Genomic DNA, 19718 nt, shown 5'->3' with positions numbered 1-19718 from the left:
TATACACATAGAAAATGTGGCCTAGTAGTTGCCATCAAAGCATTCCATGCATTCAAATAATTATGCTGGGGTGTCATCTCAAATAAAAACCCTTGAGTACACAGTCTCTGCTCTCTTTAATACAATTATTCTTCTGAAGTTTCACATTTAACAAAACGAGCTGGAGACAGCATAAACTTGCATATGGCAGACAACTCTCATCCAATGAATGACAATAACTGCTATATGCAACCGTGTATTATTGTGAAGACAGATTGTAAAAATAATTACTCACCTGCTGAAGATGGGAATTTTTACATCTTCTGTTTCTGAAAGTAGTGTGGGCTCATCCTACTCCCTAAAGGTTTAATATTTGTGGTATTTGGTTTCATAGTATGATTTTGCATAAGGATTTAAATCAAATTGGCAATTAGAACAGTTCATTTGAGGCTATGAATGGTGGAGTCGATATGAAACAAAGTTTCTGGATATTAGCAATCTAACCTTCAGTGTTACTGTGACATATTCAACACTATGTTATGATTCTTCATGTGTTTCAAGAATCAGCATATAATACACAGCTGAAAAAAAAGCTGAGAAATATCTGAACTTTGTGTTCTGCAATGAACTGTCCTTCATATTGATACGACACTGATACAAGTGAGTGACACCTTGATTGTTCTGAAGGGAGGAATAATAAACTGTTTTGGACTCTGTTATACTATTCTTCCATTAACCGAACTCTGTACTGTCAGTGAAACAATGAATTTGCAGAAAATTATTTCATCCTTTTATTAAAAGTGAATCCACAAATATAGTTAAATACATGAAATGTGTCTGGAAAGGATTTGTGTTTTATAACTACATGAAGAGAGAATCACCAGAATGATTCCCCATTCATCTCTGCTTTGTATATAGACTTTTTTTACCTCATCATGTGCACTCAATGCCACTGTGTAGCATTCATTCACACAGTGGGCAGTTGCCATAATATTTTCGTTCATCAGCGAAGTTGGTTCACTAACCATAGATCTTTACAACATTAGACATACAAGCAGCAGTTGCCTTTCCTCGGCAACCACTGGAATAATTCTCTTGGAATAAGTTAGATACTTTATGCAATTGCAATGTTTGAGAATTACTTGAATTAAATGCTTTCATTTAAAACACCACTCAGGGACTAGGCTTTAGCTCTGTTCCAGCTTGCTGCCTACAAGGCACTGTGAGCAACAATGTGATCAGCATGTCAGAAATCTCTCCAGCCACTATTGCGAGTAGATGAATTTTAATGCTGCCATTGATTTTTTTATTCATCTCCTCCTCATATGGCTGAGTGGATATCATTCCAGACCTTACTGATGAGGTACAATGTCCTTCCACACTGAAGGCAAGGGCAGTAACCTTTCAGTTACAGAAGAATATTAATTTTATTTTTACTTTAGCAAAATCTTTTATTGAAATGAGGTGCAAGAATCACAATGTTTCACGAATGTTGACGCACAGCTTAATCATTATCAGTGTATCCTTCAAATTATTTACATTAAACACGGAATTAATAACAACAATGTGATGATAAAAAGGCTGAATTTGGCTCTGGAAATTTTGTATACACAAAAACATTTTTTACAAGAATATCAATTGTTCTTAGTTCTTCTTGCAGAAAATTTTCTACCGTGGTATGTTATATAGTGTTTGAACTGCGATTGGATGTAAACAGGAGAAATTAAACAGGAGAACCGCAACAATTGCTACAGGTTCAAGTTTTTTCCTAAAATAAGAATTTCACGGGTATGACAAGATAATGAACAAGCAATATTTATGTTAATGATATGAATACAGGTTTAAGTGAAGGAGCTGACCTGAAGCGCAAAGTAATATGGTATGCCGGTGTGAATATTACTTTTCTTTATAAATATCTCATACATTTCCTGGTAATTTCCAAGAATGTTTGCCTATCGAAGCCGCGGGCTCCAAACAATTTCCTTCTCAGTTTCGAAGCCTTTCCCTGTCTTATGGGATTCTTATTGTCCGCAAATGTCTTGTATTTCGCTGTTATCTGATACACCACCAAAATCTAAAAAGCAAGTTGGCCATTCAAAGGACGCGCTCAATGGATAGGAACGCGTTCTTCACTGATTGGGTGGAAAGGAATGACACCATAGCCCCACAGTGCTGCTGAGGTCACGCCTTCCAACCAATCAAAACGTAAGGCTATAGGCTATTGTAGAATTCCTGCCCTCTCCTCACCTTACCAGACCGTATTTTGTAAATGTTTTATATATAAATATTATTTCTGTTCGTTTCTGACATATCCGATATTATTACACCAAATGGTCTATGGACGAATAAATGAAATCATGGTAAGGAACCGCTTCTTCTTCACCTGTCATCTTTGGATGCGGAATACAATGACGTTTCTTCACCCCCCATGAAGAATAATATGGCTACCTGTCAGGGAGGGTGGAGGAGGGGTTGTGTAACGTAGTTGTTATGAGTGTAGGGTTGTGGGAACAGAACATAGCCGTGATATACAAGTAACGAAAATAAATTTTCGAATAGTGACAGTGAGAGGTGTGTGTTGGTAGTAATTTAAAGTGTGTAATAGTCGTTCATTCCGTTGTGACAGGTTGCCGTGTTTTCTTTTTTTACTCCGCCCGGTGTGGTGCTCGCAATTGTGTTAACCGTTTATTAAATACAAAATGTTTCTGAAATAAATACAGGCTTGCTGCCATCCCCAGCTGCGTTTTCTGCATCCTGCTTTTACATGATTATATACTAATGTTTAACTAAATACTAACGAGAAAACTGTACCACAGCAACTAAAAAAAATTATGAAAAATCCCGTACCAAACAAGAATTAAGAGTTTGAGGGATACGCAGTATTATGAAAAAACTTCCCGTTCCCGGTGATGTAGAGGTGATAAAGTGATTAAAGAAGGTTCGTAAATACAGCTATTTGATTATAATCTAATGGCACTAAATTGTTAAATTCGTTGAAATCGTCAACATGCTATTAGAGGCTGCGGGAAAAAGATCTTGTTGGACTTAAAACTTTTGCTATGTGATACAGGTATCACGATAGGAAAGTTGCATATTATTAACTGTGTTTCAGTTGTATAAATATGTGTAACAATTATATATCATTTCTACATTTAGCTACTACGACCACGATTACTAATTCTCTCAATTTTTATCATTTCAGATGATGAAAACAAACTCTCACAACCACAAACGTGCGTCATTGTACCAACCAGTGTAATATTATTTAATCCATAAAACTTGAAGGTATATCCAAGAAATTTGTATTTCATAATAGACAAATCTGACAATTATTTTGATGCATATGATATACATATATCGCACATAAACTACTAACAACGCGAAAAGGCGGTTTTTGTAAACGGCGGTCCGACTAGGTCAGTACTGATTATAGTAATATGCTTATGATATTGCCACACATGCTGTTTCAGATGACTCATTTAGTGTTGGTATATAATTGATGGAATCAACAGTTGAATTTATCATTAGACTTAAAACAATAGATTATAGGCCATCCTAGGCAAATTAGCTCAAGAAGCTCAGTTTAGCACGATTAGTCCTTAGAAGCATCTCTTATTGTGTTGACCTGTAGAAAAGTTTTTAGTTTGCATATTTTCACTCCCCATTTGCTTGTGGAATCATCATAAGGGGAGTGCAAGTTAAGTGTTTATTCAGCAGAAGTGATCAGTTGGAATATTGTGTGAAGTAGATAATTTTACATCTTACAGAAGCCTTCTTAAAGAGCATGGAATTCTTATGCTCACACCGTCACTCCTTTAATCCTGAATGCTTTTTTTTTTCTTTTTTATTAAGAGGAATATTCAGTATGAGTTGTCAACTTTGACCAGTAACATAGGAAATGTGTGCCAAACACAGTAAACAACACGATGACTGTAACGTGATATCAGTGACGATTATTTTTAAATGGTCTAATCTACAGCTAAGTGTTGTCACTGCAACAAGTTTTCCTTATCTTGAACTGCAGGCAATTAGAGCTGAATGTCCACATTTTCGTATGAGGGCTACAAACAATGCTCTGCCTGTAGAAAGTTTACTGATACCATGCATGGTTTCATGCCAGTTTAGGTGCATCTTATGTGATCCAAACAGGCATTAGAAAGAAAGTATTTTATAATATTTCTTTATACACAGGCTCAGTGATTACTGTTACATGGAGTAGAATAGACATGCACATTAAGTACTTGCATAACTATGTCTACAACATTCTTCAGTGCTTTTCTTGAAGCATCTCCCCGTCGTCCACGCCACTGATAAAATCCGCTAGAAGTGTTTATGAAATAGATAAAAGGAAGTGCCCCTGAAACAAAATAAAAAGGGTATTTGGTGGGGAGCGAGTAAAGTCATAAATCAGATAGAGAGAAATAGAGGAGGAGCCATTTTTAATCGTTTATTGCTGTACCTAGCCTATGCAGATGATGTGGCATTAATCACACAAAACACTGCTGTGCTGGCTGATACCTATCAACAACGGGAGAGAGCTACAAGGGAACTTGGCCTGGTGACTTCAAGGTGTGGAAAATTGTCTATAAGCACTAATAAAAACATAATATCAGTTTGAGGTGATGCAGGCTCGGCCTTAAGGAACACCTGAACTAGCTAGAACCCTATGCAAGCTGCCACGAGGAAAGCTGCACTTACTACAGTATCCGAAAACCCAGAGAGGTGGCACTGGAGAAAGTGGGCTAGTGCACCGAATGGCAAAATGTGAAGACAGAGAGGGTTGCTGTATGTAAAATAAATTAAAACTTAAATCAGCAGTTAATATAAAACATGGATAATGTGGTGATAGAAAACTAATATGGTTAATCCCATATATTTGTAATAGATTTTTTAGTTTCACATTTGTTGACTTCACCATCTCTCAACCAAACTGCCACCTTCCAACCTAACCTAGACTTTGGGCTTAGTCTGTCACCACATCCAGGCTTTTTTGTTTTCGCATCCATTGGCTTCACCATCTAACAGCAGAACTGTGAATATGTGCACCAAAGGTGGCTTCACAGTAGCCATTAATATTATGTCAGTTATCAAACCCAACAACTTGAATCAAATATTACTCTTGACCCGCTTTTTTATGCTGATATTAAAAATCAATTTCAGTTTAACTCTGGTGTACTTTTATTACAAAAAAGTGCTCTGATGGTAAGGTATTCGACAATCTCCCAGCTAACGTAAAGCAACAAATTGGGTTTAATGTATTTAGAGAAATTAAGTCTATCTTGTGAACCACTTATTCTATAAATTTTGTGCATAGTTTTAGATTCAACTATTACTCCTTGGCTCTACAGCCCTTGAAGGGCCTTGGCCTGCATCACAATATCTTGCCGTTCTATCTGGTCCATGGCTTTCCGTCTCCATCCTCTGACACCCAGCTTTTTCATGTCTTCTTCAATTCTGTCCTCCTACCTCTTTCTGGGACATCCCTCCCGTCGTTTGCCTTCAATTGTACCATCAAAAATCTTCTTATCTGTTCTACCTTCCTTCATTCCGACCACGTGTCCTGCCCAACACAGTCTTCTTATTTTAATAGTATTGACAATGTCAGGTTCTTCAAAAAGTTGTTCTAATTCTGCATTTGCACGGATGCATCAACTACCTTGATTGTATATAGGGCCTTATATTTTACGCAAAACATGTCTCCCAAATGCTAAGGATCCTTTCCTCATTTGCAGTTATGGTCCATGTCTTGGCACCATACATAACTGGACTTATAATTGTTTTGTAAATGAGGATTTTAGATTTTCGTGATAGAAGTGAGCTCCTAAGCATGGATAGTGTTGCAAAGTAGCATCTTTTGCCTGGCGCTAGTCTAGCTTTCACCTTGCCGCCAATTTTATTTGTCTCTGGGATAGTCGATGTGAGATACTTGAAGTCTCTCACCCTTTCAAACTCCTTGTCGTCTATCTTGAGATTTGGTAGGTTTTGCTGGTTGGTCATTGCCATATATTTGGTCTTTTCGATATTTGACTACCAGGCCAAGTTCCCTTGTACCTCTCTCCGGTTGTTGATAGGTATCAGCCAGCACAGCAGTGTTTCGTGCAATTAATGCCACATCATCTGCGCAGGCTAGGTACTGCAATAAACGATTATGTTTCCTCCTTTATTTATCTCTATCTGATTTATGACTTTTTCTAGGCAGAGCTTGAATAGCAGTGAGGAGGTATTGTCACTCTGTCTCAGCCCCCTCTTCACTTCCACTTCCCTGGAGATTTCACCCTGTATTTTTACTTTACAGTTGGTTTCACTGAGGGTCATCATAGTAAGTTTAACAGGCTTCCTAGGTATTCCAGCCTCTTCCATCATATTCCGCAACGCCCCTCTTGCGATGCTGTCACAGGCTTGTTTAAAATTGATATAAAGCTTGTGTATGTTTATTTGATGTTCATAACATTTTTCAAGTAGTATGCATAATGTGAATATTTGGTCAGTAGTTGTCCTATTTTTTCTAAAGCCAGTCTGATAGTCTCCAGGTCTCTCTTCCACATAGGGAGTAAGCCTCCTAGGTAGGCTCTTGGAGATCACTGTATATGTAGTATTTAGCAGGAATATTCCTTGGTAATTTTGGCAGTGTAATTTATCTCCTTTTTCCTTCCATTTTTTTTTCTTTTCTAGTGCTCTTTTCTTATTTCTGCAAACCCTCTTAGCTACATGACACTTTTCATCATATTCATTCGGATTTGCTCCAGTTCTTCTCTGAAATAATTTCATTCCTGCGTTGCCATGCTCCTCAATTCTTCTCATACATTCTTCATCAAACCATGTCCCACATTGTTTCCATATTATTTGTATATGTCCATTTGATGTGTCTGTATTGTTCTTAATCCCCTCTTTTATTTTTGTCTGATATGCTCTTCATATTTCTCCTAACTTCTGTGTAGGTTCAAGGATTGAAAAATACTGTTAGTTACAGGGCAAATAGCAGTGATTGTTATACAACTGCAAGATAAGTATTCATGTACTGTAAACAAAACTTAGTATCGAGGCCACTATTTATTTATTTATTTATTTATTTTTTAGAAAAAAAGTAATCAAGCAAATAGTAAGCTACTGGTAGGAGACAAACATAAACTAAACACAGTGAAACTGAGAAGGCTGCAGTGATTTTTTTTCCCTTCTTTTTCGCCTACAAAGTAGCAGCTTCCATTCTGATTTACTCGACTAAATGTACCTGACATAAATACAAAAAGTGTTAAGAAGTATAGTGATAGTTTATTGTTGTGCAGTACACAAACAAATTTTGCATGGTTTGCTTGTATTTTGTTAAAATATGCACTCAGACATGGCACATCCTTGGAGCTTCTTTTACTCCATCTTGGTGGGAACTATGAAATACTGCTGCCTTCCCAATTCAGTTAACTAACTGCTGTTTGTCTCCCTATTATATGCTTAACAATATTATGAGAAGGAAATTTGCTTCTCACCATATAGTGGAGATGCTGAGTCACAGATAGGTACAAAAAAAAGACTTTCACAATTAAAGCTTTCAACAAATGGCCTTCGTCAACAACAGACACACATACGCACACACACCCACTCACGCAAATGCAACTCACACACACGACTGCGGTCTCAGACAACTGAAACCACGCATTACATTCTTAATATTTACTCAAATACATTGGTATATAGTACATTATTACTTCTCATGTACCTGTACAAGGAACATTGTTACTCACCTTGTTGCTAACAGAATTTTACAAGCCTCGTTAGTTGCATGTTCCATGAGCCAGTTGCACAGTAAATTGTAATGATGTGGAACAAGTCAGTTTCATTCATACTGCAAATTAAGCTAATTTGTAAATATGGCTACACGCTGATAATTTATAAGTTTTATGATTATTATTATTATTTTTATTAAATATGCAGATGAGAGTTAGTAATTGCTACCCAACACCATTTACAGTAATAGAATTTCTCCTGTGGAATAAAAGTAGTCGTCAAAGATAAACTTTTTCAACTTGTTTTCATATTTTATATCACTGAGTAAGTTATCAAAAGTTTTAGTTGTGGCATTGTGCATGCATTTTTGTGCTAGAAACCACCTTAAGGTGAAGTAATGAATGTCATTTTTCCTTCTGGTATTGTAATGGTGTACTGCATTGTTCGTTTTGAACTACAGTGGATTATTAACAGCAAACTTTATGAGTGAATAAATATACTGTGAAGCAGTAGTAAGAGAACCCAACTCCTTAAACAGATATTTAAAAGATGATCATGGGCGAGTACCACATATTATTCATACAGCTATTTTTGGGCAATGAATACTTTCTTTATTAAAGGTGAGTTACCACAAAACGTTATTCTGTATGACATTATTGAATGAAAATATGTCATCTTGCTGTTCTCTCTCCCCAAGATTTGCATTGATTCTAAGTGCAAATGTGGTTGAACTAAATTATTTTACAAGCTCCAAAATGTGCTTTTTCTAGTTTAAATTCTCATCAATATGGAGACCTAAGATTTTCGAAGTTTCTACCCTGTTTCTTATTTCCACACCTAGTGTTACATTTGTCATTTGTGTAGTACCCCTAGATGTGCAGAATTGAATATGTTGTGTCTTTTTGAAATTAAGAGTGAGACCATTCACAGAAAACCATTCAACGATACTTTTAAGAGCATTGTTTACCACTTCTGCTTATGATGTTTGTATGCTTGGATTGATTACAATACTAGTGTCATTATCAAAAGAACCAATTCTGCTTGTAGCATATTAGATGGAAGATCCTTTACGTATACGAGGTACAATAGTGAACATAAGATTGGGCCTTGGGAATGCCATATGTGATTTCTCCCCAGTCAGAATAATATCCCTGGACTATGTTGGATGAGTTGCTAAGTAAAATATTTTGCATTTTTGTGGTTAGGTATGACATTATCTATTGCTGGGCATACCATCAATCACATAAAGCTTCAGTTCATTTAGGAAAATATTCATGCAGTAATATTCCTTAGATAGATCACAGAAAATAACAGCTGCCTCTATTTTGTTATTTAAAGCTTATAAAATATAGTGAGTGAACATTTAAATGACATTCCCAGTGGAGCAACTCTTGTGAAATTCAAACTATGATTTGTTGAGGATATTGTTTCTCAGATGAGATACTACTCTAGCGTACATCACCTTCTCAAAAATTTTGGAAAATGATGTCGGTAGTGAAATAGGTCAGTAGTTATTTAGCAATGGCATTTTTCAGTCTCTCTGGAAATATACCTTGAGTTGGTGACACATCACATATTTTGGTAAGACAGGGCTTATTATATAGAAACAAATCTTTAGCAATCTTTGGAAACACCATTAGCTTGTACTATTGAGAAAATATAGAATTGTCTTAATTTGAGGAGGAGACATTTGATGATACATTCATATGACAGAAATTTATGACAGTTGCTTTTTCAACATATTGCCGTGACTTTTCTCCTATCCTTTCTACTATATGTAAGATAAATTATAGAGCGCAGCAATTGGTCATCCTTTTATTTTTTCTCCAGGTTTTATTACTCAAATCCAGATTTCGGCTAGTGCCTAGCCATTATGAATGCACTATTTTCTAATCTCAATGCATGTTTTAATTTCCTGTTGTTCAGGCATCAGTCACAGTTTGTTGGATAATACTAGGTAGTATTCAAAGAACTGTGACAGACTTTGGCATAGAGCTTGTGGTACCCCTGAACACTGTTTATGACATTCCTTATTACAAGCAAATGTCGCATGGTAGTGGAATCATCACATTTTCCAGTTCTCAAGTGCACTGGTGTGTATCATTTTTGATTAATGCATTTAAACTATTTTCATCAAAGCACAAAAGTCTTCCTGAATGTGGAGAGTCCAAAAGATCCTCCTTAAAACGAGAAAACAATGGTCTTGTCTTGCTCTGTCCAGTGGCTTTATTCCCATACATGTGGCAAGTGTTTTTGGCTGCTTCTGCTACTGTCACCCATCTATTGAACTCAAACAGAAACATATGTCAAAAATGTTCTGATTTCTCCACTTGGAACTGCATTTTCCATCATCCATAGCTCCACTGCGGAGGTCATGTGTTTGTATTTTGTCAAACTGTGAAGTTTTTTATTTTTAATTTTTATTGAAATAACTTCGATCATTATTTTTATTCAGTTATGTGGGTTAAGTGTAATTTTTTTATTTATTTTCCTTTGTCATGTCATTTTAATCCCTGTGTTAACTTACTCAACTACTCTTTTTTTCTTCTCATAGTTCTTGTTCCACTTGCATGTGAATTTAATTCTATAATTATCTGTCAGAATATTTAAACATTTTAAAGTGCTACTCTACCAGTTAAAAAACAAAACCTGGAATAATTTGTTTATATTTGCAGTGGTACCACAAAATGTAGTTTTCATTGCAAGGCGTACATTTTCTTGGGTGGTAATTGTCATGCAAACATCTAAAACATAACTTCTTAGTGCACTGTGGACAAAATGACATAGATGAAGATTTAAATGAAAGAAGGCATTTAAATGAAACAAAATTAAAGCAAAAAAGGTAAAAGAAATAATGGATAATGAATACAATAACATGGTTAAAAATATAGGATGACGAAATAGAAGAAATTAAATTGATGTTAAGGCAGGGAAATAATTAAAATCACATGCACGAAGATTCCATATGGAAAAAGAATTATGGGAAGAAAAAAATTGAGACAGTTGAAAAAGTTAATATAGTGCTTAAAATGATGTGGCAAAGGAATATAAATAAAAAATACACTTAAATCAATTAATTGAATAAAAATAATGATCAGTCATTTCGACAATGATTTAAAAGTAAAAAATACTGCAACACCTGACAGGGTTTGAACCCAGAACCTCTTGCATATGAGGTTTGTTATATACCCATTTGGTTACACAACCAGTCCTTGTAATATTTATGTTTAAAGCTGTAGAGAATCACTCAAAATTCTGAAAATTTTTTTGTCAATTACTAGCAAATGAGAGCCCACCATGATGAATGGCTGCAGAGTGTAACAACTAGGATCTTCTTAACCTCCATTACCAAATAGATGGTTTCAAAACGTTCCCCCCCCCCCTCCCCCCCCATATGGGCAACTCTCCTTGCTTGATGTTCAAGTTCATAGTCAATAAATTTCAAAAACTGACATTGAAGGACATGTTGTTGTAAGTCCATTTCAAATGCCAGAGTCCTTCAGTGAATTATTTATATATGTAGCAAGGCCTGATATCAGTGTAACAGATTATCACAGCAGAGTAAATCCCTTTTGCCTCGATGAAAACTCTGAACATCTTAGAAAATTTTTAAAAGTTTCTGTGAGGATGTAGAAGATGCAGTCTTAGCATTACATAAACTAGGCCCCCTAAATCTTGACAAGTGGAGATGGAATACCAGCTACAGTTATTAAAGTAGTACACAGCATAATATCAAACCCACTAGCTCAAGTGACAAAGGTACTGAAATGTGGCAAAGTTAAACCACTTTTCAAAAAGGGATCAAGAGAGGGCATGGGAAATTGACATCCTATCTCAGTACTTCCAGTCATATCTAAAATATTTGAAAAAGTTGCTGTTACCCGAATCCAAAATATTTCATTATTCTAAAAAAACAGTTTGATTTTCGACAAGGAAAAAACATGATAGACATTGTATGCAGTTTTGTTGAGAAGCTAAGTACATCATTAGAAAAAAGCAATAAGTTGTCAGGAATCTGTAAACCATGCCTTGCTTATTTACAAACTTGAGAATGACAGTTCAGGTGTATCTTATGCTTGAAATTATTATAAAAATTTCGAGTGTTCGATTTAAAATTCCTGCCAGTCTTAAAAATGGCCATGTATTCAGTAATGTGGGAACCTATCTCCATCTGGCAACACTGGATTCATCTGGCAGCAGTAGCGCACCGATGCCATAAACATGAGTTGTGGGGATTCACGAACTTGTTAACAATGTTTCCCTCGCACCCTGCGATCACAAACCTAGAACACTGTCTAGTCAATGATGTGTCATTGCAGTCTATGATGCCAGTGAACTAGAACTGAAAGTAATTTGTGTTATTGGTAACAGTACAATGTTCTTGTCAGGAGCTAATTTCGTGATGGAAAACAATAAAAGGTATTCATGAAAGAAGTAGCATATGCAGAACAACACAGAAACACAGCAGCAGAGCGACATTTTGGCCCTCTGCCAACAGAAAAAAAACAATTTCAGGGGTTTTATAGGTAAGTTAGGTTTTATAAACTAAGAATTTTTTTAGTCTGGCTTTGCAGCCTAATAATAAAAATGTTATATATGTTTATAAAAAAATTCTTAAACATTATGGTGTGTCTTATAGTCTGTTGCGTCTTTTATGCCATAAAATACGTTATGTGGTATTTTGTAAATGCTGGCATTTCTGAGGCCTACATTATGTTTCATGTGCTTCAACAATTGACTTATTTTAACCAGATGCCTGAATATTGACTTAATACTATGTCTCTTCAGGAGCCAGCTAATCTTTCCTGTCACTGATCCACATAACGGCAAAATGCAAGCTTTTTACTTCCCTCCCCAGCTGTGTTCTGTTCCTGAAATTGCCTGTGATATATATTTTGTAAGTGGTTTACTTCTTACGGCAAGTTTTTTGCATCAGAGATCCTTCGAACAGTGTGCTTTTAGATGCAGTGGTGATGGCAGGAAGCATCAATGTACCGGTTCATATAAGTTAATTTTCTACATACTGAGGCAATCGTCAGGTTTTTACTAGATGAAAATGTAGAGTGCAAAACTTATCAGCATCAAATAAAGTGACAATCAGCAGGCTATAATTCTGAGGAGATCGTGAACAGGCAGCAATTCGAGAATAGTGGGCTTCGACGAGTTCCTACTTTTCTCTTTAGTTGTGAAGTGACACTACTGTTTTGATGAAAGATAATCTTCACAGTTTTCCTTTTTAGTGTGCCACTCCGAAGGCTCTACAGCCTATCTTATTTGAAGATATTGTTGGGAAGTGGTGGTCCATTCGTATCTATGAGGGGCTTTCAATAAGTAATGCAACACATTTTTTTTTCTAGGTCAATTTCAGTTGAAATGCAGCATTTGTTGTGGGACACCGTTGACTACTCGCACTTCTACCCCTAAAGTTTCCCGATAGGTGGTGGTGTTATATACAGCCTCCAAAATTGCATCTGTAATGGAGGTATGCATGTCTACGGAGATCTGGCAGTAAACAAAAGCACAGTGAGTTGTTGGGCGAGGCGTCTGTCATCATTGCAACGAGGTCACACAAACCTGTCCGTTCTCTCACGTGCTGCCCGGTCCCACACAGCTGTGACTACTGCAATGTTGGAATGTGTGGACAGACTCACAAACAAACGCCTTGCTGCACACCAGGACAGCTGTGTCGGTAATGCTGAAACATTCGTCCGTCAGTTGGGATACCTGACGGGTTCCTCGCCACCCGACAGAAGACCCTAAAGAGCAACGGAGGATCGTCCGTGTAGAATTACTTGACCTTTTTGAGGCTGTTTGTGACTGTTTTGTGGAACACTGTCACAGACAATGAAACGTGTTCATCAGTTTGAACTGGAAACAAAACAGCAATCCGTGGAGCGGCATCACACCACCTGTCTTCCGAAGAAAACGTTCGCAGTTGCGACCTGAGCCAAAGTCGTGGCAATGATGTTCTGGGACTCTGTTACATTTCCTCCCTTGTGGCGCAACAGTAAACTCTGAAGTTTATTGTGCTACCTTCAGGAAATTGGAGAAATGACTTCAGCCACAAAAATCCAAACTAACTGCTCCAGCTCCAGCTCCGTGACAATGCGAGGCCTCACACAGGTCTGTGCGCTCGAGAGCAACTCACAAAACTTCATTGGACTGTTCTTCCTCACCCACCCTACAGTCCAGATATCACAACTTCTTGTTTCCATCTTTTCACCCCAGTGAAGGATGCACTCCACGGGAACAGTATGTGGACGATGGGGAGGGTGTCGATACAGCAATATGTCATCTGCGACATCTGCTATTAGTGTGTTCCGTGCAGGCATACGGGCCCCCCCAGTACGGTGGTGTAAGGCTGTTACATTAAAAAATACAATTTTGTGTCGAAAAGATTGGGGAATAGTATCCTGTGTCGGAATCCTGAATAAAACCAACATTCTTTCAGAAAAAAGTGTGTTGCATTACTGACTGAATGTCCCTCATACTTACAGAATCTACCTCAGTCACAAATATTATTGCTAGTGTACGTATGCAGTTTTTCAGGCATATCTGTGTAATGAAGTCTTCTCACATTAGTAATTAAATCAGTTCCAGTGACTAACTGCTGTGTTGAACAGTGATATTCAGTAGTGAGAATGCCGGTACCCAGACTGCGAAAGATTTGTGATGGTGGTAACCTACCAGCAGAACTGCACTACCTGAAGAAGACATTTGTTCATAACGGCTACATTAACGAAGATAGCGAAAATGCACTGTAGCTTCACAAGTGCAGCAAAAGGGGTGAAATAGCAGAAAGAAGGGTGTGCCTCCCTATTATATGCTGGTGAAGCCTTTGTGAGAATCAAACAGTGGAAACTTCAGGCAGGAATATCAACAATGTAGGAAAAGACAGGTTGATACTTACTGTAAAGAAGGCATGTCAAGTTGATGGCAGGCACAATTCACACACTTGCATAAAGATACATACATACACACACCATTCACACATGCAAGCAAGCACACCTCACGCAGACACAACTCGGGCCCGAGATGCTGAATTGGTGGGGTTTGTGTGTGTGTGTGTGTGTGTGTGTGTGTGTGTGTGTGTGTGTGTGTGTGTGTGTGTGTGTGTGAGGTGGCCTTGCTTTTGTGTGTGAACGATGTGTCTGTCTCTTTTACTGATGAAGGCTCTGGCCAAAAGCTTAATGTAAGTGTCTTGTAATGGTGCCTGTCTGCAAATTGACGCGTCTTCTTTACGGTAAGTACTTTGTGAGAATCTGTCGCGCTGTGACGGAGAAATGAATTGAGCCCTCTTACGACCACCTGAAAAAATGAATAAGCCGTATGGGGAATGTGGAAGATAATGTAGGTATATGTAGAGCTCACACGGAATAACATTGCACGTGCACAGATACAGATATTTTTCCTGAGTGCTGGGCAGTTCTGTCCCTCTGTGCTGAAGGGGCAGCTGATGCAGTCTCGCCTTTTGCACCGATGGCTTTGTCCGTTAGGAGTGGCCACCTCAGCTGTTTGTTGTAATGTTTCTCCCTGGTGATACATAGGTCGATCTGTAGAATTTTTGTAGTATAATTCTCCAAAGTATTCGTAATATATTTGTTGCTTGACATATTTCTTGTGTTTAGCCCTCCAGCAGGAAGCTTATGTATAAACTGCCTCAGTCACTAAAAACATTGTTTTGTTGTGGTTTTATAATTGCAACACTGTACCTATTTGTACATTACTGCTTATGCTACCATAGGATAACTTGAGATAACTTGTGTTGGCATATGTCCAAGTGAGCAGCAGTAGTTTGATATAAACAGTGAGCTAGGTGACAAAAAAGTTACAATCCATACACAAAAATGACCCAGATTCTGAGCTAGCTGCACAGTCCCACAATGAGACAGTTATTTATGAGATGATTAGTAATCAGATAGGCGGTGGGAGCTGATGGTGCTCCTCTGTTTAATACTTTGAGTGGGTCATGAGTGTAGGTTAACAGTTGTATGCAGCAACAGAGTCAACAGTATGCTATAATGAAAATTTATTTCACTGTTGTTTAGTTAAACAGTGATTTATTTCATATAGTGTATGTCTATTTTATCATTCTTTAATTAAACTAAGATTAAACTGTGATTTGGCCCGTACATGTTTACCTTGGTAACCAGCTATTCTTTGTGTGTGTACAAGCACTCAGGGGGTAAGAGTCCTACTAATCATTGCTACTTTAATTGTGGGTCAGCTCTTCTTTGTGGACTTCTTCCCTTTTGCATCAAAAGGTGCCGAAAGAGATTTCTGTCGTTTGACGTACCCAATGGAATAACACACCAAGATAGTGTGAACTCGTGTACTGCCTTTAATACACAATTGTACATGATGACAGATTGACTACATCTGCACGTATTCTGATCAGACAAGAGAATTTACATCTGTAAGAGAATCCACCGAGACGACGACAATTGGTACAAAAATATTTCATCATTTGTTTGTTGGCAAGCATTTCTTTTATGTCACTGAGATCAAATCCTCTCCAAGCCCTTCACACGTGGCACCACAGAGCAGGCAATTCCACCCAACAGGTAGAGGTGCCCGTTCACGACCCCCCCTCACCGACATCACGAGCTCAGTACAACTCCCATCTGCACAGGCTATAAAACACCACCTGAAAGTGGGGTACTTCCAGTGTACTAACAATCTTAACTCACGTACATCTTTTGTTGATCAGTGGAGAGCAGTGAAGTGGGACATCTCACTCCCAGAATAACATGCCACACTTCATTGCGTGATGTTTTGTTTTGGTAATTTGTATTTGTTACGTTCAGAAGACTGCCTTGACTCAGCTCTCATGCTGTTCTATCCTCTGCAGGTCTCTCTATCTCTGCATCATAACTATTACCACCTACACCCATTTGAAGCTGCATAGTGTATTCAAATCTAAATCTCCCTGTACTACTTGCCATCCCCCCACTACCCTCTACACTCTCTCTTTCTTCCCTCCATTAAAAGTTTTATGATTATTTGATGCCTCAGGATGCGTTCTGTCACTCTTACAAGGGAACCTCCCCATTGCAGCCCCCTCAGATTTAGTTATAAGTTGGCACAGTGGATAGGCCTTGAAAAACTGAACACAGATCAATAGAGAAAACAGGAAGAAGTTGTGAGGAACTATGAAAAAAATAAGCAATATATACAAACTGAGTAGTCCATGCGCAAGATATGAAACATCAAGGATTGCCTCACCTGAGGAGCGCCGTGGTCCCGTGGTTAGTGTGAGCAGCTGCGGAACCAGAGGTCCTTGGTTCAAGTCTCCCCTCAACCGAAAAATTTTTCTTTATTTTAGCAAAGTTATGATCCATCCATACGTTCATTGACGTCTCTGTTCACTGTAATAAGTTTAGTGTCTGTGTTTTGCAGCCGCACCGCAAAACCGTGCAATTAGTGGACGAAAGGACGTGCCTCTCAAATGGGAACCGAAAACTTTTGATCGTAAGGTCATAGGTCAACCGATTCCTCCACAGGAAAACACGTCTGACATATTCTATACGACACTGGTGACGGCATGTGCGTCACATGACAGGAATATGTTGTCGACCCACCTAACTTGTACACTTGGCGAATGGGTAAAAAGATTCTTCCACGTTGCCTGATTAGGTTTTCTTGTGGATGTGATAATTACTCCCAAAAAAGTGATGAAAACATAAGAGTTTGTCACTTAAACTGCAACAGATCAATCCAAAAGTCTCACACTCGCACACTTTTCCCTGTGCTCTGTCAAAACATATGTTTTTTACGTTTTCAAATTTTTCCGTGTGTAGACCGTCAAATCCTGCATATGTCCAAGCAAATCTGAACATGTCCTGGAATTTTGGAGAGCGAAGTTGATTATGTGTGAGTGCCTGAACTTTGATAATTGTCTGAAAATAAAGAATTAAACTTTTTGCTCAAAGGAAGACTTGAACCAAGGACCTTTAGTTCCGCAGCTGCTCACGCTAACCATGGGACCACGGCGCTCCCGTATTCTGTCGGTACTTGATGTTGCCTATCTTGCGCATGGACTACTCAGTTTGTATATTTTTTTTATTTTTTCATAGTTCCACACAACTTCTTCCTGTTTTCTCGATTGATCTGTGTTCAGTTTTTCAAGGTCTATCCACTGTGGCAACTTAGAACTAAATCTGAGGGGGCTGCGATGGGGAGGTTCCCTTGTTAGTGAAGTTGTGCCACAAGTTTCTTTTTTTCCCCCAGTGTAATTATGTAAGAGACCATGCTGAAAAGTAGTGCCTCCAAATTTTTTATTCTGTTGTCGATATTGGTTGTGGTAGTACATATGCATATTAGTCAGTTGACTTTGTCACTTTTCTGACACAATTGCAGCTGTCTGGTGCTAGAGCGCTCTGAACTATTGTTGCGTGTAATATAGTGGTGTGTAACAACTCTTTCGATGTGTGAGAAACAGGCCCTTAGGAAACTGAAACATGAATTTGAAGCTCTCCTCCACTCGTGGAACACCCTCTACTTCAGGATGACAAAGTCAGGCTGCACAAGAGTGCTGCAACACCTACAACAATCCGATGCCTCGGATGCACTGACATAGATTGTCCTCCGTACAGTCCCAGCTTGGCATCATGTTACTTTCACCTGTTTCCAAAACTTCAACAACACATTTGAGAATTTAACTTTGGTAGTGATGAAACAGTGTAAGTGGAGTTCAGGTTGTGGCTGTGTCAGCAAAATTGATGACTGTTGAGAAATAAATATTTACACATGAAGACTAGAAATGTAGAATTTCAATATTGTTTTATTTGAAAAGGTTTTTCTTTTAATATTGCAACCCCAATTTGCGTATCATATCCATGACACTCTGTCCCTTATTTTGTGATGGTAAAAGATGAGCTGCCCTTTGTTGAAATTTTTAGATGTCATCCATCAGTCCTACCTGATGTGGATCCTATGCTGTGCAGCAGTATTCCAGAAGACAATGGACAGGTGTAGTGTGGGAAGTCTCTTTAATAGACCTGTTGCATCTTCTAAGTGTTCTGCTGTTAAATCACAGCCTTTGGGTTGCCTTCCCCACAACATTATCTGATCATTTGAATTTAAGTTATTCATGATTGTAATCTCTAAATGTTTAGTTGAGTTCAGTCTTTAGGTTTGTGTAACTAATATTTAGCAGATTACTTTTAGTACACATTTCGGTCAGTTCACACTTATTTAGTCAGTTGCCACTTTTCACAGAATGTTGTCTAAATAATTTTTCAGTTTGTTTTGATCGTCTGATGGTTTTACAAGATGATAAATGACAGCACCATTCTCAAACAGAAGGCTACTCAGATTGTCTTCTAAATTTTTTATACAGATCGGGAACAACAGAGGGCCTATAGCACTTCCTTGAGGAACCCCAGATATTACTCAATGACTTTACATTAATTACTATGAACTGTGACCTTTCTGACAGGGAACCATGTGTCCCGTTGCGCATCTGAGATGATATTCCATAGGCACGCAATTTGATCAGAACTCAATTCTGAGGAATGGTGTCAAAAGCCTTCTGGAAATCAAAATTCATGGAATCAGCTTGATATCCCCTGTCAATAGTACTCGTATCTCTCTTACTCCTATTTGGTGTGCATCCCACACACCTAGATGGGATGCACGAGTGTTTTGTAGACTGACTGTGTTTTCCCATTACCTAACTATGAACTGAGGTCTGCCACTTCCTTTAACTAAGATTGTGCTCACGTGATCATTTCATGGCCCTACAAATTGTTATATCCAGGTATTTGTAAGAGTTGACATTGCTCTCTGAGGTGATGGCAGAAGTGACATGAAATAACTGGAAAAATTTGCCTGATAAGAGTTGAAAACTGAACAACAGTGATGGTGGTGGAAATCAGTGAAAGTGGTCCCTTTAGTTCATGGCACAATGGGAGAAGTGCTAAAAGATCTTAGTGGGTTCTTGATACCACCACCACCACCACCACCACCACCACCACTGTTTTGCTCCAACAACTCCTCCCTCCCCGACACACCCACAC

At 38.1% G+C, this 19718-nt stretch overlaps 1 protein-coding gene across 1 annotated transcript in view; it reads left to right on the top strand.

Annotated features, from left to right (window-relative positions):
- The first annotated feature begins 2478 nt into the window (after positions 1–2478).
- The window catches only part of LOC126215171 (uncharacterized), a 134514-nt gene continuing 117274 nt past the window's right edge, over positions 2479–19718 (top strand). Inside the window, exons 1-2 of the mRNA XM_049941838.1 lie at positions 2479–2917; positions 3182–3264. The gene's annotated coding sequence lies outside the window, so the exon portion shown is untranslated. The remainder of the gene's footprint in view (positions 2918–3181; positions 3265–19718) is intronic.

Source organism: Schistocerca nitens, chromosome 12 (genome assembly GCF_023898315.1).
Source record: "Schistocerca nitens isolate TAMUIC-IGC-003100 chromosome 12, iqSchNite1.1, whole genome shotgun sequence".
NCBI classification, from domain to species: domain Eukaryota; kingdom Metazoa; phylum Arthropoda; class Insecta; order Orthoptera; family Acrididae; genus Schistocerca; species Schistocerca nitens.
The sequence above is the reverse complement of the archived record's forward strand: the minus strand, read 5'-3'. Positions and strand labels throughout refer to the sequence as shown.